Source organism: Puntigrus tetrazona, chromosome 4, assembly GCF_018831695.1.
Source record: "Puntigrus tetrazona isolate hp1 chromosome 4, ASM1883169v1, whole genome shotgun sequence".
In the NCBI taxonomy this organism is placed as follows: Eukaryota; Metazoa; Chordata; class Actinopteri; order Cypriniformes; family Cyprinidae; genus Puntigrus; species Puntigrus tetrazona.
The window spans coordinates 21,691,233-21,713,478 of record NC_056702.1 but is presented as its reverse complement, the minus strand read 5'-3'; the positions used below and the strand labels follow the sequence as shown (position 1 = coordinate 21,713,478).

The window sequence follows — 22,246 nt, the reverse complement described above, 5'->3', positions numbered from 1 at the left end:
GGCGGATGTCGGAGCGTTAACGTTTCACCAGAAAAAAAGAGCTGGTCTGAGGTCCCAGTTTTGTGTCCACCAACGATCATCTTAGTGCTCGGACGGGACAAACAATGACAGGGCTGGGTCTGCCTTCCAGGACAGCTTAATAGCTGGTTCACCACCTGGTCTCTGAATGGGTAGTGGGGAACCTTGGCACATAGCCGCCTAGAATCATTAGGCCCAAACCTGTAGGCAACGCATTCGCTGACCGAAAAAAGCCTACAGGTCCCCTACCCTTGGATGGAGGCCAATGCAAGCAGGAGCAGTGCCTTTCATTGACAAGAGCTTTAACTCAACTGTTCAAATGAAAGGTTCAAATGGAGCTGTCAGTGCTGTCAGCACTACAGACAGGTCCCAAGAGGCCACCCCACGGTGGATTCAACCTCCGGCCCCTCAGGAACCCGATGATCAGGTCATGTTTACCCAAAGACCTCCCACTGAGTCGACTTGCAGCGATCGCACGAGACTTTGCTGCGAGGGAGGCCAGCCTACCCAACCCTTACTGCAAGAAAGTAAGCACCCACTTGATTTAGAGTAGTGTTCTTCCTTGGAGAAGAACACTACCGACAACAGGCTCCACTTCCTCGAGACAGGTCTGTCTCGTGGACGGCGTCAGCCGAAGAAATGGTGTCAACTACTCCCTTGGAGGTAGGTTACCCAGAGCCTCTAAGGCCCCAGTCCAGGGACCAAACATGGAGTCGGTGAGGTCTGGACGCTGGTGCCAAAGGGTGCCCGTCTGAGTCAGAAGATCCTTCCTGAAGGTCACAAGGGAGCAAGTTTCGGGAACCAGGTCTTCGTGGGCCAGTAGGGTGCTATTATCAGGACCTGCTCCTCGAGTGTTTGTGAGCCAGTGCGTCTGCGGTTTGAGTGTCCCCTTGTCAGGGAGAAACCACTGGCAATGGGAAGTTCTGGAGGCAAACTGGTCTACCTGAGCGGCCCGGGAACGCTCTCAAATCAGTTGAACCATCTGGGAATGGAGTTCCATTCGGTAGTGCAGCTTCACGACAGCTCGTCGGGTTGCCCAGCACACTCCTGGAATGTGAATGGCATGAAGCGACCTCAGAAAACCTCCGACCCAGGGAGGAGGTGGCGGGAAGAAGGCGATACGACGGGAGCATAGACCACCTTGCTGGTTGGCTTAATAAGAACTGTCGGTATGTTGTCCGTGTGGACTAGTACATGCTGGGTTCTCAAGGCGTGTTCTCAGACAGCCTAGGGCGAGATATAGTTAATGTACATTGCAGTTGAGGGCCTAAACCCCTGACACTGCATGCCCGCACGCGGCCCCCCAGCCAGTGGTAGAGGCATCCGTGGAAAACCACAGCATACCTGCTCCAGGGGCAATCTCGACAGTAGGAACGAGAGGTCTGACCACGGGGGGCAGGTTTGGCAGCAGGTCGGTGAGTGCCATTGCCACACCCACTTCGGGACACGATCGTAGCCAATGTTGAAGCGGTCTCATATGGAGAAGTCCCAGTGGCGCCACTCACGGCTGCGGCCGCCATATGCCCCAGGAGCCTCTGAAAATATGCTTCAGTGGGACCGCCGTCCTGCTCCTTGAACATATTCAAACAGTTCAACACGCATTCGCACGAAAGAGATCCTCTGTGTTGACAGAGTTTGCTCTTTCTCCTGGTTGACCTGAAACCCCAACTGGCTGAGGTGTTGTAACACCAGGCCTTGTGTTCGCACAACTGAGCCTGTGACTGAGCCAGATTTGGAGCCAACGTCCAGGTAGTTAGTGATGCGAACGCCTGTTCTCTTAGCTTGAGCAAGGGCAGCCTCCACGACTTTCTCGTGGGAAGACACCTCTACGACAGAGAGCCCAAAGGGTAGGACTTTGTACTGAAATGCTTGACCTTCGAACGCCAACCTCAGGAATGGCCTGTAGCGCCGAAGAATCCACATGAAAGCACGCCAGCCCTTCAGGTCGATCACAACCAATCCTGGGACAGACGATTGAAATAGGCTGCTTGTGTCAGATCCAGATTGGTTGTAACCCACCGCTTTCTGGGCACTATGGACCGCAGTCTCCGCATCACAAGACAGGGGCATCCGCAATGTTCATCAACCGCGAGATCAGGGAAAACAAAGATTTCTCCACCGCCACAGGATCACTGGCGCCAAGTGGAAATGGAGTTGGGACTGCTCCACTGGGATCACCGTATACCCCTGGCTGTGCCGTCACTGGTGGTGGTGAAGGAGCAGAGCCACTGGGCGGTTTCTGCAGTGAAAGGTGCCTCCATGCCCCAGTAAGCCCCCATGCACCTCCGGAAGAATGGTACCGGGTTGGGGCCTTGTGAACCACTGCCCAGCCTTGAGGGCTCAGGACGTGGAGTGTTTCCACTCGAGCCCGATCTCTTCAGCGGCCCAGGCAAGCATAGCCACCAGTTCCAGATCCCATCACGCCCCACCAGCGACCTTTCATCTCCAGAACCTTCAGGCTTTCTTCCAATGCCGCAAACGACATCTGTCAATAGGGGAAGCTCCAAAGGATACAACTGGTACCTTCCCTGTAAGCAGCGTCCAGGCTGTTCCTTGGCAGCTCCACTGGCTGGCGGAGCACCAGTGGCAGGAGTCCCCTCTGCGGAGATGCCCTCAATGTCACTGTAAGACCAGTCCGGCCCACTGTCAGAGGGAGCGCTCTCCCCACTGCTGCCAGCAGGAGTGAGCCCGGTCCTTGGCAAAGGAACGGGCATCGCCTCCCTTTGCAGCCAAGTCTGGTCTCAAGCAACCACGATGGTCATCCTACCGTGAGCATAATCCATCCACGAAGCCACCTCAGCGTGCTTAATGCCCAGACACGTGAGATCAAACAATTCCCACGAGGTCTTCTCGAGAATGGGGAGGCTTTTTCCCGGGTGGTCCCGTGGCTGCGGTCAGTGTATGGTGTCCTAGGCATTGACCCAGGATCGCTCCTCTGGCCTCAGACATTCCTCCCAGTCTATGAGATATTGTATTGAGTACCTCCTTTACTTGGTAGGCTTCCTCACCATCGATGATCATGCTGCCCTGGTCCTTCTCTCCTTCTCAACATCGGGCGGTTCGAGCTAAGACACCTGAAAAGTGGAGAAATGCACATCAGAAGGCAATGCCAAACGATAGGAAAACAGTATATCTGCCCGAGAACTTTGAAGGACCCACACACCTAGGGATTTAATTTCTTGTAGGAAGCGGAGGCGAAAATCGAGGACGGCCAGATCGATTTCCCAGTTGTGTAGACCGAGACTCTCTGCGACTCACGGTTGGCTTGTTCTCTCACGGTTCTGACCACTGGCTTGAACGGAGGAGAGATCCAAGTCTCTACACCCTCTGAGCCAGGTGTGGACAGCAGGAAGGTCGTGGGGTTTCTACTTCTGACCAGGTGGAAACCCAGAACACACTGAAAGGGAACCCGACTTCAAATACTATTAATCGATTCTTCCTTTCATTGACCCAATCCACACTCAGGAATATCCACTGCACATTAACCTGCTAGAGAGATCGAATAATCTCAAATATAACAGTTCAGTGTTCTTCAGCAAAAAGTGGCAACCCTCTACTCCTGTGCATAGCTATTGTGGCTACAGGAAAGGGTTAAGTGATCTATGCAGGAGACAAAACAATTTTATCATAGTCACACATGTAATAGCATCCTTATTTAGCACAAGACTAAAAATGCTACCTTTCACTTAAGCATTTTAAAAACATTTACAGTTAAAGTAACTTATGCGTTTAAAAGAATAAACGCAACTAGTCCATGTATATACAGTAGCACAAACAACTCTAGAGTATAAATATTCAAAAACATGTTTAACGCCACATTTTAAAATAAAACAAAACGTAAAACCTGACTTTAAATGTATTCCAAAAAGCGTTTAAATACCAAACTAGCTCCTACAAATTCGTGGAACATTAGGGAGTAGCTGTCGCCAAGACTAAGCCACAAACTTAGAAAATGTCTTTATGTCTGTGATTTCAATAAATTGTTGGTCTTGCATAACATTCCAATCAACCAATTAGAATTAAGGGATAACTCTTCAGCAAAATGACCGTTTTAGGCTTACGCCTCTTATTTTAGGTATAAATGATAGGTTGGTAGGTTCCATAATGTTGACAGTAATGTTGATGGTGGACATGTCTTACTGGGGAAAACACGTACATATCCCCACACATCTTGAAAAACATGGCCATTCAAAGTTTCTTCTAATTTCAAACTTGTTGTTGTTTTTGTTTTATCTCTCTTCGTAAAATTTGTTTTGCTACATAAATTGTCCATAACCCATTCAACTGCTGTAATGTTCTTTGCTGTTTGGTTAAAATTCACCTTTCCTCGCTGATTTATGCATGCGCAATAATAAACCCGTCTACTTATGACTGTCGGGTCGACGGTCGCATATGTGTTTTCAATATAAACGTTATTGTTTACGCGGACGACACGGGTTTGTTTTGGTGTGCGACGTCATACCGGCGCCGCGCTCGCGCGTCTGATTCGGCTGACGGGACAGGTGTGTGCTTTTATGTTTAACCATCCAGATGAAGAACTGCACTCATCCGACTAGCCGTTACAGAGGGTTACTGTGAGCGATGTGCACGAGGAAAAGAACTGTTCGTCTTTTTCGTCTTCTTCGCAGTGAACCAGCACATCACGAACACTAGTTTAGTCAGTAGTGAAGGAGAAAACGGCAACATGCACGCTGGGATTTCACATTGGACAAAACTGCAAATGTTTTAATTATAAATGAGTGAATGCCAAATATGATCCTTCCGGCGATTTTTTATTATTATTATTAGTTTGCAATGAAGTGATACGCTATAAGTAGGCGATTATTTATTTCTCTTTAATGTACTCTGGTGCTGCCGAGTTAGGGGACTGATTTAAAAGCAGATTTAAAGTCTAACGTTCCTTTCTGTCGATTCTTTTGATCGATTTGATCTTCTTTTCAGGAAAAAGTGTCTGCACACGAGTGTAAAGATGGTGTTTGTTAAAGAGGAGAGTGAAGACGTGAAGATCGAAATGAGTCAAAACGTGAAGATGCTGAGGAACAAGCAGAGATGGAGTTATTAAAGAAGAGAGTAAGACGTGAAGATTGGAAGAAACCTTGAGAGTCAAACATGAAGATACGGGAAGAACAAACAGGTAGGTTTATTATTATTTCCAGGACCGATTGGTTTTCTAAGAATATTATATGAAAGTGTAATTAAATGATTAGTTTGTACAATATTAAACCCACATTTTGTTTCTGTAATTATGAGAGTATCAGAAATAGTCCTAAATGTGAGTAATTTACTTAGCCATTCTCAAGCCGCTTATAGCTATTACCTATTATCTTGTAAACTTGACATTTCCTCCTTCTCAAGCTCTTCCTTGAACTTAATTTAAATGTAGCTAAAATTCAATGGTTTTAAACCATGTACCTTAATTACTTTTTTTTGTTTTGTTTTTTCAGTGGAGGTAATAAAACATTAGAGCAGAAACATACTTCAGTGAGACTTGTTTATATATATGGCAAAACAGATAAAAAAAAACATGATCAAAGTAAACAGGATTTTCAAGGTCTTAAAGAGCTCATTTCAATGTTCTTTGTCTTATCAGACACAATGATGAAGAGAGCATGGCTTGACCTCTGGGCTGCAATTTCCGTAGCTCTATTGGTGACGATGGTTTATTGGACTGTCAAAATACTATTGCAACAGCCATCATGCCTTTAATCTCCACTACAAAAAAAAAAAAAAAGAGCAAGAACTATTATAGCAAGAACGTTAAAAACGCTAAAGGCGAAAGTCTTTGTCGCCATTTTACCAAATTTTATGGTTTACTTGTGCCTTGCACTCACAGATTTACTTTATTTACTGCATTATATGGAGATCTCACACTGAAGTATGTTTCTGCTCTTAAATGTTTCTGTACCCACTGAAAAAAAAACAAACAAAAGTAGTAAGGTACATGGTTTAAAACCATTAGATTTAGCTACATTTAAATTAAGTTCAAGGAAGGCTTGAGGAAGGAGGAGGAAATGTCAAGTTTACAAGATAATAGGTACAGCTATAGCAAACGCTGGAGAATGAAAACAAAGTAAATTACTCACATTTTAGGACTATTTCTGATAATTCATAATTACAGAAACAAAATGGGTTTAATATTGTACAAACTAATCATTTAATTACACTCGCATAATATTCTCTTAGAAAACCAATCATTCCTGGAAATAATAATAAACCTACCTGTTTGTTCTCTGCTATCTTCATGTTTGACTCTCAAGGTTTCTTCAATCTTCACGTCTTACTCTCTCTTTAATAAACTCCATCTCTGCTTGTTCCTCGGCATCTTCAATAATGTTTGACTCGTGTTGATCTCACGTCTTCACTCTTTAACAAACACCATCTTACACTCGTGTGCAGACACTTTTTCCTGAAAAGAATCAAACGATCAAAAGAATCGGCCAGAAAGCGAACGTTAGACTTTAAATCTGCTTTTAAATCAGTCCCCTTAACTCGGCAGCACAGAGTACATTAAAGAAATAAAAAATGTCCTTATACTTATAGCGTATCCACTTCATTGCAAACTAATAATAATAATAAAAATCATATGGAAGGATCATATTTGGCATTCACTCATTTATAGTCAAAACATTGCAGTTTGTCCAATGTGAACTTCAACGCATGTTATCTGCCCTAAATAGCGTTTCCTTCACTACTGACTAAACTAGTGTTCGTGATGTACTGTCTACTCACGTAAGGAGCGAAAAGAGACGAACCGTCTTTTTTCCGCACATCACTCGCAGAAAGTAACCCTCTGTAACGGCACTAGTCGAGGATGAGTGCAGTTCTTCATCTGATGGATGTAAACACTTAAAAAAGCACACACCTGTCCGTCAGCCAATCAGACGCGAGCGCGGCGCCGTCTTATGACGTCACAGCGCCACACCAAACAAACGTGTCGTCCGCGCGCTAAACAATAACGTTTTATATTAGAAAACACATATGCGACCGTCGACCACAAAACAGTCATAGACGGGTTTGTGTGTGCGCATGCATAAATCCAGCGTGAAGGTGAATTTTGTAAAAACAGCAAGAACATTACAGCAGTTTGAATGGGTTATGGGACAATTATGTAGCAAAACAAGAATTTTACAGAAGAGAGATAAAACAAAACAACAACAAAAAGGGTTTGAAATTAGAAGAAACTTTGAATGGCCATGTTTTTCAAGATGTGTGGGGATATGTAAATACACGCTGTTGTTTTCCCAGTAAGACATGTCCCTGCATCAACATTACTGTCCAACATTATGAACCTATAACCTATCATTTATACCTAAAATATTTTAAGCCTAAAACGGTCATTTATTAAAGAGTTATCCCTTAATTCTAATTGGTTGATTGGAATGTTATGCCAAGACCAACAATTTGTGAAATCACAGACATAAAGACATTTTCACATAGTTTGTGGCTTAGCCTTCGCTGACTTCGCCACTCCTAATGTTCCACGGGTATAGAGCTAGTTTTAGTGTTAAAACGCTTTTTGGAATACATTTAAAGTCAGGTTTACGCTTTGTTTTATTTAAAATGTAGCGTTAAACATGTTTAGACATTTATACTCTAGAGTTGTTTCATATACTGTATATTATGATGGACTAGTTGGCGCTATTCTTAAAACGATGATTACTTGGGAGCTGTAAATGTTTTTAAAATACTTAAGTGAAAGGTGGCATTTTAGTCTTGTACAAATAAGTATAACTATTACATGTGTGACTATGATAAAATTGTTTGTCTCCTGCATAGATCACTTAACCCTTTCCCATATAGCCACAATAGCTATGCACAGGAGTAGGGTTGCCACTTTTTGCTGAAGAACACTGAACTGTTATATTTGAATTATTCCGATCTCTCTAGCATACACGTGCAGTGGATCGCACTCCGGGAGTGTGATTTAGATCAATGAAAAAGGAAGAATCGACATTGTATTTGAAGTCTCGGTTCCTTCAGTGTGTTCTATCACCTGGTCAGGCGAATCCCCGACCTTCCTGCTGTCCACACCTGGCTTCAGAGGAGTGTAGAGACTTGATCTTCCTCAATGTCAGCAGTGGTCAGGAACTGCGGAGAGAACAAGCCAACCGTCGCCGCAGAGAGTTCCGTCTACACAACTGGGAAATGCGCCTACCGCCCTCCCAGGATTTTCGGGCCCACTTTCCCTGCAAGAAATTAAATCCTAGGTGTGTGGTCCTTCAAAGTTCTCAAGATCGCCTTGTTTCCTATCGCAGCATTGTTCTCTAATTATTGCATTCCACTTTTCAGGTGTTCGCCAACCCGCCGGTGGCCCGAGAGGAGAGAAGGACCAGACCTAAGCTCCTGATCATCGGCGGTGAGGAAGCCTACCAAGTAAAGGAGTGTACTCAATACAATATCTCATAGACTGGGAGGAATATCGGCCAGAGGAACGATCCTGGGTCAATGCCTAGACACCATACACTGACCACTGACTTCCACCGACCACCCGGAAAGCCTGCTCCCATTCTCGGGTGACCTCTAGCGTAGAATTGTTTGATCTCACGTGTCTGGGCATTAAGCACGCTGGAGTGTGGCTTTGTGGGACAGTTATGCCCAGTGCGTGTAGGATGACCATCGCGGGAGCTGGGCGGACCAGACTTCTCGCTTCCTGCAAAGGGGCGGAGTACCCGCCCTTGCCAAGCGACCAGGGCCTCCTGCTGGCAACAGTGGGGAGAGCGCCTCTGACAGTGGACTGACTGGTCTTACAGTGACATTTGAGATCCCACCGAGTGGGGACTCCTGCCACTGGTGTTCGCAGCCAGTGGAGCTGCCAAGGGGAACAGCCTGGACCTTTCTACAGGAAGGTACTAGTTGTATCCTTTGGAGCTTCCCCTGATGACCAGATGTCGTTTAAGTGCATTGAAGAAGAGCCTGAAGGTTCTGGAGATGAAGGTCTGCAGGGGCATCTGATGTTCTGAACTGTATTATGCTTGCCTGGGCCGCTGGAGAGGATCGGGCCGAGTGGGAGTCCTCCACCGCGCCCTGAGCCCTCGCTGGACGACACCAAGCAAGGCCCCAACCCGTACCATTCTTCCGAAGTGCATGGGAGCTTACTGTGCATGGAAGGCACTTCACTGCCAGAAACCGCCCCAGTGGCTCCTGCTCCTTCACCACCCTTTGATGGCGTACAGCCAGGGGTATACGGTGATCCTCGAGTGAGCAGTCCTAACCCATTTCCACTTGGCGCAGTGGATCCTGTGGCCGGGTGGAGAATCTTTTGTTTTTTTCGCCTCCTGATCTCACACGGTTAGTGAACATTATGATGCCCTGTCTTGTGTGCGGAGATCAGTGTCCATAGTGCCCAAGAAAGGTTGGGTTAAGCAAATAATCCTGAGTCTGGACACAGAAACGCCTATTTCAGTGCTGCCTGTCCCCAGGATTGGTTTAGAAGCGACGACCTGAAGGACGCCAGACATGTGTGGATTCTTCCGCCACAGGCCATTCCTGAGGTTCATGTCAAGGTCAAGCATTTCAGTACAAAGTCCTACCCTTGGGCCTTCTGTCGCCAAGTGTCTTCACGAAATGGAGGCTGCCCCTTGCTCCGCCGCTTAAGAGAACAGGGCGTCGCATCCTCAACTACCTGACGATTGGCTCAATCTGGCTCAGTCACAGGCCCAGTTGTGCACAAGGGCCTGGTGTTACAGCACCTCAGCCAGGTTGGGGCTCTTGCGGGTCAAACTTGCGGAGAAGAGCAAACCAGTCCAACACAGAGGATCTCTTTTCGTGTCGAACGCGTGCTGAACTGTTTGAATATGTTCAAGGGCAGGACGGGCGGTCCACCTGAAACATTTTCAGAGCTCCTAAAGTGGCAGCCGCAGTCGAGGACACTGGACCACTCCATATGAGACCGCTCAACATTGGCTACACGACAGGTCCCAAGTGGGTGTGGCAATGTGGCACCACCGCCCGTTGCCAAACCTTCCCCGTGGTCAGACCTGCTCCTACTGTCCGGAGTGCCCTGGAGCAGGTATGTTGTGCTTTACCGGATGCCTCTACCACTGGCTGGGGCCACGACGGGCATGCAGTGTCAGGGGTTTGAACAGGCTCCAACCGTAATGCATTATTAACTATATTCGCCCTAGGCTGTCTCAAGAACCGCCGAGGCCAGCATGTACTAGTCCACACGACAACACAACACTGCCATGCAACCAACCAACAAGGTGGTCTATGCTCCCGTCGTGATGTCGCAATCTGTCAGCCACCTCCTCCTATGGAGTCGGGAGTTTGAGGTCGCTTCACATTCACATTCCAGAGGTAACCAGGCAGCCGAATGAAGGTCAGAGCTGCACTACCCGGAGAATGGAGACTCCATTCCCAGATGGTTCAACTGATTTGGGAACGCTTCGGAGCCGCTCAGGTAGACCAGTTTGCCTCTCCAGAGACTTCCCCATTGCCATGGTTTTTTCCCTGACCAAGGGGACACTCGCACGGACGCGCACTGGCCTGCAAACACTCAGAGGACGCAGGAGCAGGTCCTGATAATAGCACCCTACTGGCCCATCACATCCCGGGTCTTCAGAACTTGTGCTCTTGTGACAGCCCCTTCAAAGGAAGGATCTTTCTGACTCAGAGACGTGGGCACCCTTTGGCACCCGCCCAGACCTCTGAAACTCCATGTTTGGTCCCTGGACAGGGACAGAGGCTCTGGGTAACTCCACCAAGGGGGTGTTGACACCATTTCTTCTCGGCTAGAGCGTCATTCACTCAGACAAGACCTATGTCTCGAAGTGGAGCCTGTTCGTTGAGCAGTGCCCTTCCCTCAAGGAGAAGCAACACTACCTGATCAGAGTCAGCTACTTTCTTGCAGTAAGGGTTGAGCTGAAGGCCGTCTCCTCCACCCCAAAGTTCACGGGCTGCGATCGCTGCAAATCACCACTCCATAGATGGGAGGTCTTGTAAATATGACCTGATCATCAGGTTCCTGAGGGGGCCAGGAGGTTGAATCCAATCGTGAGGGGGTGTGAATTTCTTGGGACCTGTCTGTAGTGCTGACAGCACTGGACAGCTCCATTTGAAATTTTCATTTGAAAATCCAGCAGTTGAGTGCTAAAGTTCTGTCATGAAGGCACTGCTCCTGCTTGCATTGGCCTCCATCACAGTGGTAGGACCTGTAGGCTTTTTCGGTCAACGACCGTGCCTACAGGTTTAGTCAGGATTCCTAGGCCCGGCTATGTGCCCAAGGTTCCCACTACCCATTCAGAGACCAGGTGGTGAACCTTCACCGCTGTCCCTGGAGAAGGCAGACCCAGCCCTGTCATTGCTTTGTCCCGTCCGAAAGCACTAAGATGATACGTTGAACGACACAAAGCTTCAGGACCTCAGACCAGCTTCTTCTTTTTTTCTGGTCGCTTGTTAACCGCTCCAGAGCATCTCATGTAGACTCCTGTCGAAGCTCCTCCTGCTCCTCTGCAGCAGATCTGGCGCCAGGCCTCTCAATGAATTTGTGAGAACCGTTGGAGGCTGGGAGTCAATAATAAGCTTTATTACCATTTAAATTATATTATATTCAATTCATTGTTATATTTATTCAATTAAAAGTCAGTGTTTATTATTAATAAAAATATGAATCTGTGTTTTATTAGTTCGTTGTATTACTTTATCATTATCAAATTAACTATATAATTTCAATTATTTTATATTGCTGTATTAGAGCGTTATTATTATTGGGTAAATTACAAGATCTTTATTTATTCTGTCTTAATGCATTGTTTTGTTTCTTTATTAAACAAAAGTCAAGTATTGACTTTCCTTTTGTTTTATTATTAGATGCTGACTTTTATTGCGTGTGATAAGGATTGTTGTCAAATTCATAATTTCTTTTGCTTGGTATAATATTTTCACAAAATATATATTTATTGATGTAATTAATAATAATAATAAAATTTACATGCATACTTTCTAACTGCTTATTTGGTACAATAGTCATAACATATTTGTATTAGTTTGTTATAAATGTAATTAAATTCACATTTGTTTATTATTTATTTATTTTTAAATAAAGTGTTGATACAAATATGATCATTGAAGTTTACATTAACATTTCTTCATATTGATTTAATATACAAACATAATAAAAAAATGATTTTTTGGTTTCTTATAAAATTAATATCCAGATTAAAATATGTTCATTTAAACTCAGAAAATAATGTTTTTGAAAAGTATATTCTGACAGCTTCTTTATGCAATATTATATTAAATGCTGTGATTAATCTCAGTCTTGTGAGGAATCGATTATATTCATGAAACAAACATCAATTAAAATCTGATCAAGTTGATTTATCAGTGTTTTATTATTTGTACAAAACAACAGATAAATTAATGACATGTTCTTCATCAATCATTTTGTGACATTTTTACATTTAAACAAATATGTTTAATTGATTAACAAAAATAAACACGATATTTCTGTTATTATTTATATTTTTGAAAGCATTCCTGGTAGAATCTCATCAGTCTTTGATTCATCAACACAGTTTCATCGATGATCCAGAATAAACTTCTAACCCAGGACAGAGTGTCTGGAGTGAATGTGGTCTGGACTGTGGATGCAGTCTCTATTGAGTCAGAGACGCTGAAGAAGGACAGAGTTCGCGCCTCATCCACATACACCCTACTCTGTAGACATCTTCTCATACTCTCCTGTTCTTTTTCTTTTTCTGCTGATGATGGGCCTACAGAGAAATCAGTTTGTATGTTATTGTGTCTGAATGAGTATCTGTCAGAGAACAGATCAAACTCCAGGACTGATCATTGCGCCCAAACACACACTTTACCCAGTCCCTTCCTCCTGATGTTCTTATATGACACTGATAGACACATCTCAGCTCCACCGCCTCCCAGTAACAGCGCCCACACACACTCTCTACACAACACCTGGGATACGCTTCTCAAATCTGTCTGGGTGTCCAGGATACAACTGACGCTGATACACCACATCACCTTTCTGTTCTTCATTGTAATGAGATCTAGGGTTTGCTGTGTTTGGATCCAGTGTGAAAACACTCATCTGAACACAAGAACATCAGAGACATTAATAACACAACAATCACTACAGTGTGTGTGTGTGTGAAAAAGAGTACCCTGGTATTTATCACATTATGTAGAATAAATATCCACACAAGGATAGGAAAACTAGTACATTTTGACCTTGTGAGGACATTTTTTGTTGGAATGTTGTTAACGTGTTACTACAGCATTTTGTTATCATTATTAGCAAGATACCAACATGTCAATAGCATGTTATTAGCATGATTCTACCATGATTAGCATGCTACTAACATGTTGTTAGGATGATTCTAGCATGATTAACGTTATTAGCATGATTAGCAAGTTACTAGTATGTTGTTGCGTACGATTATTAGTTACTATCATGTAATATCAATAGCATCTGATAGTTTAAAGGAGTTGGAAAGTGTTAGAAATAGTACACAGAAGGGAAGTCTGATTGATTCTAATGAGTCATGTGTTTAGATTAAAATTTGACAGTTGGTGTCAGAACCGACTTGAACATGGGTTCTAGTGCCGAACAAAAATACTCTCCCAATCGAAGTGTTAACCCAGAATGCGTAGACACAAAAAGTCAAAATATATCTTTTTATATTTCAAAATAGCCCAAAACAGAAAAATACTCCAAAATGCAAAAATAATTCTCTCAAGAGTAGACAAAAAAATATCAGAAGCCCAGGGACAAAAATTCAAAGAAAAGAGATGTTTCAAGAGAACTTACACATAAACCAAAAGGGCAACCAGCAGGCAAACATAACTCAAGCACAAATGACAAAAAAAGAACACTTAAATAGGGACGCTAACTAGACAGTTGGGTCTAGCAACCTAATTAGCTGAGAGAAAGAAACACAGAAAAATTGGCACCATCGAGTGGCTTAAATAAGGCATGGCAGATAACAGATCCTGACATGGTGTTTTAACAATCTTGGCTCATCTAAATATTTTGTGAATGTGTCAGATCAGTTAGAAAAACATAGAAACTAGTGTCAGATCAGTCTTTTTAGAATTGCACTTGATATAGAATAATAATAAGTTTAAATTGGATTGTATGAGAAAGTCAACTTAATAATCAAAAGCAAGAATACTAAATTTTATACATTTTCAGAGTTATTTTTCTATATATGTGTGTGTGTGTGTGTGTACGTGTGTGTGTATAGACGACATTTCTTGAGTCCTGCTGTAATCCTGATTCTCCTCACATGATCAATACTAGAAAACAGTCACAGTCACAGTCAGTCAACACTGCAAAATGCTTTCATTTTCTTAGTTTATTTGTCTTTTTCTAGCTAAAATAACTATTGAAAAAATTTATTGAAAATAAAAATTAAAAATAAAATCACACGATACTCAACCTAAGTGACACGGTTTACTTTCTGGAGGTCCTGCAACCCCCTGCACTATTTTAACACATTGAACTGCATAGCTGTTTCACTTTAAATCTCAGCTTTTATTCCCAAGCATATCCTGAACACGGACCTAAATGGGGACACATGGCCAAAAAGGGCCAATCATTCCTCTAATCAAGATAAAAGATGGCAGTCTTCAGCAGAGCAGTCCTAGCACAGGCTGTTACTGAAAATGTATCCAGGATGAGAAATTAGTTTGTTTTGAATTGATCTTGGAGTCAATTACAAATCATTTAGAGTATAAGACCAAATGTATGATGGAAGCGGAGAATCAACTTCTAACGCTGAAGATAAAGTGGTACAACTTCATAAGATGGAGGTGCTGAAAAAACTGCACAGTCACTCTTAGAGACATGCAAAAAAAGACATGCAGAGCCCTGACAACAAAAAATCAAGTGGGGCTACACTTAAGAGTACTAATTCCTTGGTCTTCACGATTTGTGCCATCTAACAATCAACATGTACCACGAGATTAAAATGTGCCAATTCTTTTTAAAAATTATATAACCATTGGTCAAGCATGGTGTTGTTAAAATTGACCGCACATAGAGCACTCGCTCTAACCCAACCACACATGCCCTGTGCTGATTAAGCTTCATAATTACTCTGACAAGATTAAAATCCTGGCAGCTACGAAAAGAAGGAACACCTCACACATATAAGGGCAGTGATATTTTTACATGCAGGATCTGTCATTAAAGGTCAGGAGGCAAGACAAAGTTTGAGGCCAACTCATTCAAAGAGAAGTCCATTTGCGGATGTGCTATCCTGCTAACTCCTGCTTCAACATTAGATTAGATTAGATTAGGATTAGATTCAACTTTATTGTCATTACACATGTACAAGTACAAGGCAACTAAATGCAGTTTAGGTCTAACCAGGAGTGCAATAAGCAGCAAGTGCAGGATATAAGCACAAATATAAATTGCAAAGATAAATATGTGATAAATATAAAGCAATGCAAATTATGATGAGTATGTGAATTTACAGTTAGTACTGCAACACTATGATGGTTATGTGTACAAAAAGAACAGGATATACAGATATGTATAGACAATTTTACAAGAGTATGTACTGTGGATATACATACATTTACAAAATATATATATATATACAGTGCCCTCCATAATTACAAGCACCCCCACAAAACAGGTTCTTTAGCTTCAAAAAATTCAGTTTTGTTCTAATAACATAGACCACAATGGAAAAAAGAGGAAATTCATCCCTAATTCAAGTGCATTTATTCAGTGGGAAAACTTCACATTAAGAAATAATTATTTTACATCAAATCACAGCAATTATTAGCACCCCCTGATATTTAATACTTGTACAACCCCCTTTGCCAACAAACAGCACCTAATCTTCTCCTATAATGTTTCACAAGATTAGAGAACACAGAAAGAGAGATCTTCGACCATTCCTCTTGCACAATGTCTCTAAACTTCATCCAGTGACCTGACTCTCTCCTCTGCACTCTCCCCTCTTCAGCTCACCTACAGGTTTTCAATGGGGTTGAGGTCGGGGACTGAGAGGCTATGGGAGGAGCTTGATCTCTGTGTGTGTGGTGGAACCATTTTCTGTGTAGATTTGGCCACATGTTTTGGGGTCATTATCTGCTGAAAGACCCAGTGACGCACTCCATCTTCAGCTTTCGGGCAGAGGCCATCAGATTTTGCTTTAAAATGTCCTGGTATTTCAAAGCATTCATGATGCCATGCACCCTAACAAGGTTCCCAGGGCCTCTCTGAAGAGAAACAGCCCTGCACAGCATCACCGATCCTCCTCATATTTCACAGTGGGCATGAGGCTGCACATCATCTTTGTGTTCCGCCACACCACTTAGAGTGTCTGTTGCCAAAAAGCTCTATCTGGTCTCATCTGACCAAAGAACACGGTCCCAGTTGAAGCCCAGTACCGCTTAGCAAACTCCAAACGCTTATGCTATGATTGTGACTGAGAAAAGGTTTTTCCTTGCACGCCTCCCAAAGAGCTTGTTGGCATGTATATAAAGGCCTGATGGTTGTTTTGGGAGATCCTTTGTGACCCCAAGATGTCATCATTTATTGCAAGTTCTTTAACAGTGAGCTTTGGAGAATTTTTTATTTCTCTTACTATCCTCCTCTCATCAGCGTGGAGGCAAAATAAACTTGGGCGCCCTCGTCCAGGCTTGTTTACTACTGTTCCAGTTTTTTAAACTTTAATGATTCCTCTCACAGTAGATATGGGCAGTTGCAGGCGGGTGGCTGGCCTTTGCACCCATTACCTAATCCTAGAAGGTCGACACACATCTGCCTTACTTGAATGGTGTGTTCCTTGTTCCTCTCCCATGTTGAAGAGTGGATAAGAGAATGGCCTCTGTGTCACGCCATATTTACACCTGTGGCAGGAAGTGATAAATTGCCACCTCTAAATGTTCCCAGGATATTCAGGATCAACTTTGTAAACTACTGTAGAAATGATGAAATACTCAATTATGATTTATTTTATAGGAATTGTTAGGGGTGCTAATAATTGTGGAACAAGTTATTTTATGAAAATAATTATTGTTAGTCAGATTTTTATTTCCTTAAAATTCATTTTATATTCAATGCTATATTTTTCTACAATTTTCAGTGTGACAATATGCTTCTGCAATAAAAATTTAATTTATTTGCTTAACACATCTAACCAGGTGCTATTGGAGGGTACTATATATATATATATATATATATATATATATATATATATATATATATATATATATATATATGTACAGTGGAGTGCAATAAAATGTTATACAAGTGCATTTTTGTATCTTTTGTTTTTAATGGGGTGGGTGGGGCAGATCAGTGGGGTAGAATTCAGCAGTGAGACAGCTCTGTAAAAAGCTGTTCCTCAGTCTACTTGTTCTAGTCCGGGGGAATCTGAATCGCCTGCCGGATGGCAGGAGGGAAAACAGTTTGTGGGCAGGGTGAGAGGAGTCCTTAAGAATACTGCGTGCTCGACGCAAACAGTGTCTCTTCTGGATGTCCTCAATGGATGGAAGTGGAGATCCTCTGATGCGCTAGGCAGCTTTCACCACCCGCTGCAGTGCCTTACGCTCAGCAACAGAGCAGCTCCCATACCAGACTGTGACACAGTTTGTTAGGATGCTCTCTATTGTACAGTGATAGAAGTTCACCAGGATGGCTGAGGACAGCTGATTTTTCTTAAGTTTCCTCAGGAAGAAAAGGCACTGGTGAGCCTTCTTGACCAGACTGGAGGTGTTGGTGGTCCAGGACAGATCTTCCGAGATGTGGGTTCCCAGGAACTTTATGCATGAGACTGGCTCCACAGCAATCCCATTAATGTGGATGGGATCATGTGTGCCTCTTCTCACCTTCCTGAAGTCCTCAATGAGCTCCTTGGTTTTGGTGGTGTTAAGGAGCAGATTATTGTCTTTGCACTACGTGGCCAGATGCTGGACCTCCTCCCTGTAGGCAGTCTCATTGTTGTTGCTGATGAGACCGATCACCGTAGTATCGTCTGCAAACTTGATGATGGAGTTAGATCCAAACACAGGTCTGCAGTCGTGGGTGAAGAGGGAGTAGAGGAAAGGGCTCAGCACACAGCCTTGTGGTACACCAGTGTTGAGGGTGACAGTAGTGGAGCAGATGTGGCCTGACCTAACATGCTGAGGTCTGTTGGTCAGGAAGTCCATAACCCAGTTGCGCAGTGAGGTGTTAATGTCCAGATCTCTAAATTTGGTAATTAACTTAGAGTGGTATGACCGTGTTGAATGCTGAGCTGAAGTCAACAAACAGCATCCGCGGCGTAAGTATTTTTATTGTCCAAGTGTGTGTCACGAGTGCAGTGCGATGGAGACTGCATCCTCAGTGCTCCTATTGCCTTGATAGGCAAACTGGTGGGGTCCAGTGTGGAAGGCAGAGAGTCCTTCAGATGTGACAGGACTAGTCGCTCAAAGCACTTCATAACGATGGGTGTGAGTGCTACAGGGCGGTAGTCGCTTAGGCACACTGGGCTAGAGATTTTTGGCACTGGCACAATGGAGGTGGATTTGAGGCATGTTGGCACAGCTGCTGGGCAAGGGACATGTTGAAAATGTCCGCAATACCCCAGCGAGCTGCTCTGCACATGCCCATAGTACGCGTCCAGGATACCGCGCCTGGTCCAGCAGCCTTGCGGCGCGTTGATCCGGCTTAGTGCAGTGTAAACCTCTGAGGAGGTGAGTGTGATGGGTGGGTCGGTTGAGGGGGTGATCTTGGTGACCTGTTTCATTATTATCCCTCTCAAAGCGAGCATAAAAGTCATTAAGCCCATTCAGAAAGAAGATATTAGGTGCTGTGGGGTGGAGTGGTTGGGTTTGTAGTCACTGATGGCCTGGATGCCCTGCCACATGCGTCAAGGGTCAGAGTTGGAAAAGTGCTCCTCTAGCTTCAGCTTGTAGCAGCACTTCTGGCCTTTTTGATGCCCCCTCTTCAGATTTGCCCTGGAAGTGCTGTAGGCCTGTGCGTCACCTGATCTGAAGGCAGTGTTATGTGCTTTCAACAGAAGGCACACCTCCTTGTTCATCCATGGCTTTTGATTTGGGTATGTGGTGATCTCTTTCTGGGTAGTTACACAGTCTATGGTGGTGTTGATGTAATCCAGAACAGAGGAAGTGTAGTGGTCTATATCCGTGTGAGAGCCACAGGTAGCCTGGGGAAGCAAACATACTCCAGTCTGTGTATTGAAACCTGTCCTGGAGTGTGAGTCAGCCCCGCTGGCCAGACTTTGATGGTCCTCACTGATGGCTTTACACGGTTGATGAGGGGGAGTATTTATGGTGAGGAACAAAGAAAGGTGATCCGATTGTCCTAGATGGGGGAGGGGGGTCACAGCATAGGCTTCAGCCATGTTTGTGTATACATGGTCCAAGTTTTGTTTCCTCTGGTGTGACAGAAAACGCTTTTGGTGAAATTTAGGGAGTACTGCCTTCAAGTTAGAGTGATTAAAATCCCCCGCAACAATAAATGCAGCCTCCGGGTGAGCAGACTGTTGTTTACTGATGGCTGCATGAAGTTCGTTCATAGCAAGCTTGGCATCAGCATTGGGAGGAATATAAGTAGCAGTTATGATGGTGGATGTGAACTCCCGTGGCAGATAAAACGGTCTAATCTTAACCATGAGAAACTCTAGGTTAGCTGAGCAGTGTCTCCCAATGATAACAGAGTTTGTGCACCAAGCATTGTTAATATAAATGCACAATCCCCCGCTTCCCGGTCTTACCGAGTCATCCCGCCGCTCTGTCTGCCCGAATGTGTGGTGTCCGCCATGCTGATAGCATGGTCTGGTATACTGCTGTTTAGCCATGTTTCGGTGAAGATCATGACATTGCAGTTCTGAATTTTTTATTGTATCTGATGCGGAGTCGAATCTCGTCCATTTTGTTCGCCAGTGATCATTACATTGGCAAGGAAAATGCTGGGTAAAGAGAGCCGATGTGGTGTTAGCTTTAGCTTAGCTTTTAGCCCTCCGCGCTTCACCCGCTTTGTTTTACGATCGCGCCCGCCTCTCGAGCATTTCCGCCCGGCGGGAAGAGTGCTCAGCCTCGGTTGTTCTGATGATCTCTGGGACGAGTTGAAGGTTGCCGTTAAAACTGTCTGAAAAGGATGAACCAATATCCAAAAGCTCATGTCGGGTGTACGATGTAAAAGCACTGCTGTTCTGCACGAACAGACCGAAATGAGCAGGTAAATTAGCAGGTAATTAACACGAACTAAAGGCAGGGGCACACAGAGCACATGACATGAGACAAAAACAATAACAAAAGAGTCCAGAGACGTGACAGCAACTAATTAAGAGACTCCAAAATGGTTATCCAAATGAAAAATTTTATAAATATGCAGGTGATATGGTACTGGTACACACTTATGGAAGGATTATGTAATTATGACTTTGAAGATCTTCCCATGTCACGGTCAATTCAATCAATACCAACTGTTTCAAAGCCTCAGACAGAATAATGAATGCCAGGTGATAAAGATGTTACTGCTATATGGGCTGGGTATTTCAGCTGCTTCTCTAGGTCGCCAGCTGCAGACATGTGCTGTATGAAGAAGGCCTGCTGGAACTTTGCACTGCTGCATTGGTTGCTCTCGATGATGGTGCTTGCTACTTGCAATGGCCAGGGATATACTCTATGCTACTACCTTAAAGGGGTATTTACCTTGCCTCAGAGCTGGAGGTTCACTGGGCTTGGCAAGGCATCATAAACAGCTTGAATCAAGCATTTCATGTGCTGCGGATCTGCTTGCCAGATGTTAGTCCACAAGAGCCACACAGAGCACATGACATGGGACAAAACAATAACAAAAGAGTCCAGAGACGTGACATTACCCTTACCTTTTCCCGGAAGGTGCGTCCCTCGCACCTAAAGAGTAAACAAAAAAAAACCAAAAACAACTAGGAATTGGGGATACCGGATCTTGAGAGGAGGTTCTGGTGGAGGACGGCCCCCAGGAGAGAGTAGGCAGACAGTCCAGGGAGGAGACAGGAAGAGTCCGGAGCAGGAGGAGATCCAGAGCCCAGCCATGATAGTCCACGGTTAAGCCGACGGAGGGAGGAGCCATGGAGGCGGCGGAGCAGGTGGCGGAGGAGACAGAAGCGGAGACGGAGCGCCGAAGAGCCAGGGTGACGCCGAGGCGCTGGAGGTCCTAGGTGACGCCAGCAGGCCGGCGACTGGACACGGAGATGGGGGGGACGGAAGGACGCGCGGAGCCAGAGCGACAGAGGACTGAGGTGGAGCCGGAGGGAAGGAAGAGCCTGACAGAGCCGGTGGGATGGAGGGACGAGGCGAAGACAGAGGACAGGAATCACGAGGCGACGGATTGTCGACGACAGACCAAGGCGGAGCCGGAGGGACGATGGAGCCTTGTGGAGCTGGTGGACTGACAGACCACGGTGGAGAGGAAGGAGCTAGGAGCCCAGGGGGAGGAGAGGGATCTTCCACCCACGACGGCGATGGAGACCGGCAGACCCGTGGCGAGCTCCAGATGGTGAGCTGAGGTTGAGCGCAGGGGCTGCTGGGATCCATAGACGCCGTATGGTAAGGGCGGGAGGGTGGGAAAATGTGCTCTGGAGGGAGGCACGTGGCGTGGCACTGGTGGGAGCGCACGGGCGGCGGGTACTGGAGGGAGCGCACGTGGCGCGGGCACTGGAGGGAGTGCACGTGGCGCGGGCACTGGAGGGAGCGCACGTGGCGCGGGCACTGGACAGAGTTTTGGGGATCCAGCAGCCCCAGGTGGAGAATCAGCTCACCCTCAGCCGTGGTGCAATGGGCGGAGCTCCACTCCGCGCTTCTCCTTGCAGTCGGCTGTCTCCACCCGAGCTCTGTTGCCGGCTCACGCACCTGGTCTGGACGAATCCAGCTCGGGTCGGTGACGCCCACAGCTCTGTCGCTCTCTCTGGCGAGGGGTCCGTGGTCGCGCTCGACTCCGCACCTGTGTCAGCGGTGGGCTCAGGCTGGGGCTCGACCATGCGGTGAAGTGCTGGGCTGGGCTCTGGATCCTGAGTGGGGCTGGTGTAGGAGACCAGATAGGAGTGAGTAGTTGTAAGCAATTTACTTAAACTACTCTATTGTCCATTCTGGTCCCCAAATTGATCCATTATTCAATGCAAAGCCTCAAGCTTCCCCATGATGTTATCCAAAGTGTGGTTTACAACCACAGTCTGAGTCCCGACAGCTCTGCCCACCGCTTCAATTATTCCAGGCAGCTTTGTGGGGCTGTGGACAGCTGCCTCGTTTTCTCAATTTG

At 45.2% G+C, this 22,246-nt stretch overlaps 1 protein-coding gene across 2 annotated transcripts in view; it reads right to left on the bottom strand.

Moving 5' to 3' along the window:
* The window catches only part of LOC122343020 (NLR family CARD domain-containing protein 3-like), a 135,278-nt gene that overhangs the window by 95,601 nt on the left and 17,431 nt on the right, over positions 1-22,246 (bottom strand). The gene's annotated exons all lie outside the window — the stretch shown is intronic.